Source organism: Anastrepha obliqua, unplaced genomic scaffold, assembly GCF_027943255.1.
Source record: "Anastrepha obliqua isolate idAnaObli1 unplaced genomic scaffold, idAnaObli1_1.0 ptg000205l, whole genome shotgun sequence".
In the NCBI taxonomy this organism is placed as follows: domain Eukaryota; kingdom Metazoa; phylum Arthropoda; class Insecta; order Diptera; family Tephritidae; genus Anastrepha; species Anastrepha obliqua.
The window spans coordinates 10001-12500 of NW_026562272.1; the positions used below are offsets into that span (position 1 = coordinate 10001).

Genomic DNA, 2500 nt, shown 5'->3' on the forward strand with positions numbered 1-2500 from the left:
GAAAATTTTCGGCTTTCGCCTTGAACTTAGGACCGACTAACTCGTGATCAACCACTGTTCACACGAAACCCTTCTCCACTTCAGTCCTCCAAGGTCTCATTCGATTATTTGCTACTACCACCAAGATCTGTACCAATAGCGGCTCCATGCAGGCTTACGCCAAACACTTCTAAGCACACTATTGTACCCTCCTACTCACTAAAGTTTCAAAATTTATAAATCAATCGAAATTGTTTTATAAATCATCTACTTTAGCGGTAATGTATAGGTATACAACTTAAGCGCCATCCATTTTAAGGGCTAGTTGCTTCGGCAGGTGAGTTGTTACACACTCCTTAGCGGATTACGACTTCCATGTCCACCGTCCTGCTGTTTTAAGCAACCAACGCCTTTCATGGTATCTGCATGAGTTGTTAATTTAGGCACCGTAACATTACGTTTGGTTCATCCCACAGCGCCAGTTCTGCTTACCAAAAGTGGCCCACTGGGCACATTATATCATAACCTCAACCTTCATATCAAGAAAGGTGAGGTTCTTACCCATTTAAAGTTTGAGAATAGGTTAAAATCGTTTCGACCCTAAGGCCTCTAATCATTCGCTTTACCAGATAAGATTATTTTATATAATTTTTAAATGCACCAGCTATCCTGAGGGAAACTTCGGAGGGAACCAGCTACTAGATGGTTCGATTGGTCTTTCGCCCCTATACTCAATTCTGACAATCGATTTGCACGTCAGAACTGTTTCGGTCTTCCATCAGGGTTTCCCCTGACTTCAACCTGATCAAGTATAGTTCACCATCTTTCGGGTCACAGCATATATGCTCAAGGTACGCTCCAGTTAGAGGTATAAATAATAATAAATTATCATTATACATAACTATATGGAACGCCCCGGGATTGAATTAATTGACTATTTATTAAAAAATAGACTAAAAATTAATCCCATTATATTTAAGTTAAGTTAATTATGCCATTAAGTTTAATATAACTCAATGACTTGCACATATGTTAGACTCCTTGGTCCGTGTTTCAAGACGGGTCCCGAAGGTATCCTGAATCTTTCGCATTGTTAATCATATAAATGCATACAAATAAATATTAATATCATAGATATTAAATTTTTTGTAAAATTCAAAAAATGAATTTTAGCATTATATATAATAAAATCTATCAACACTTTATCAAATCATTAGTATTTATTTTATGTTAATATGCTTAAAAAGCAAATTAATTTAAATAAACTTAATATCACCAATGATTCTTTTGATAAATACTTTATTATGTTAATAGATTACAATGTCCTTATATGAAAAAAATGCACATTATTTTTTTAATTATTTAATGATGAATTTTTCATAATGGATATTCAGGTTCATCGGGCTTAACCTCTAAGCAGTTTCACGTACTATTTAACTCTCTATTCAGAGTTCTTTTCAACTTTCCCTCACGGTACTTGTTTACTATCGGTCTCATGGTTATATTTAGTTTTAGATGGAGTTTACCACCCACTTAGTGCTGCACTATCAAGCAACACGACTCTTTGGAAATATCTTTCTAGTAATCATTAACGTTATACGGGCCTGGCACCCTCTATGGGTAAATGGCCTCATTTAAGAAGGACTTAAATCGTTAATTTCTCATACTAGATATTAAGATATTCCATACACTGCATCTCACATTTGACATATAGACAAAGTGACTTAGTGCTGAACTATTTTCTTTTCGCTCGCCGCTACTAAGAAAATCCTTGTTAGTTTCTTTTCCTCCCCTCATTAATATGCTTAAATTCAGGGGGTAATCCCATATGAGTTGAGGTTGTTTTAATATTCTTTTTTTATCTTCTCACAATTTAATAAAAAAAATTATATCATCTTTTCATCTCTATTTTTCTTTTCTCCTTTTATATATTGTAAATATATAAAAATAATAATAATGTAAAATGAGGCAATCCTAGAATAAAAAATTTAATTTTTATGCTAGACATTCCTCCTTTTAATTACATATATAAATTATTATTTTATATATATATATATAAATAATATGAAAATTTTTTGTAAAGAATACTTAGATTCAATATTTTCATCATTTCATTTTATTTGAGAGGATTTTTTTTTTAAAGAATATATAATAAATAAAATTCATTATATATCTTTATTTTTTTTGCTATTAATATTATGAATTATTTAAAATCCAATAATATACACATTTGCTTAAATTCAATTATTTTTATAAAAGAATAAGCAACTTATTTAGCATAGTCTTACAACCCTCAACCATATGTAGTCCAAGCAGTACTTTAAAATTGAATTTAATGTACATAACAGCATGGACTGCGATATGCGTTCAAAATGTCGATGTTCATGTGTCCTGCAGTTCACACGATGACGCACAGTTTGCTGCGTTCTTCATCGACCCATGAGCCAAGTGATCCACCGCTTAGAGTATTTTTTTATTTATTTTTATTTATAACAAATGTCAATTTTTTTTTGCATATATT

At 31.8% G+C, this 2500-nt stretch overlaps 1 non-coding gene and 1 pseudogene across 1 annotated transcript in view; both read right to left on the reverse strand.

Annotated features, from left to right (window-relative positions):
- The window catches only part of LOC129252416 (large subunit ribosomal RNA), a 3986-nt gene extending 2165 nt beyond the window's left edge, over nucleotides 1-1821 (reverse strand). Inside the window, exon 1 of the ribosomal RNA XR_008583432.1 lies at nucleotides 1-1821. This exon is cut by the window's left edge and continues 2165 nt beyond it. This is a non-coding gene — a ribosomal RNA (large subunit ribosomal RNA).
- Nucleotides 1822-2266: 445 nt separating this feature from the next.
- On the reverse strand, nucleotides 2267-2447 carry LOC129252417 (5.8S ribosomal RNA; annotated as a pseudogene).
- Nucleotides 2448-2500: the final 53 nt, after the last annotated feature.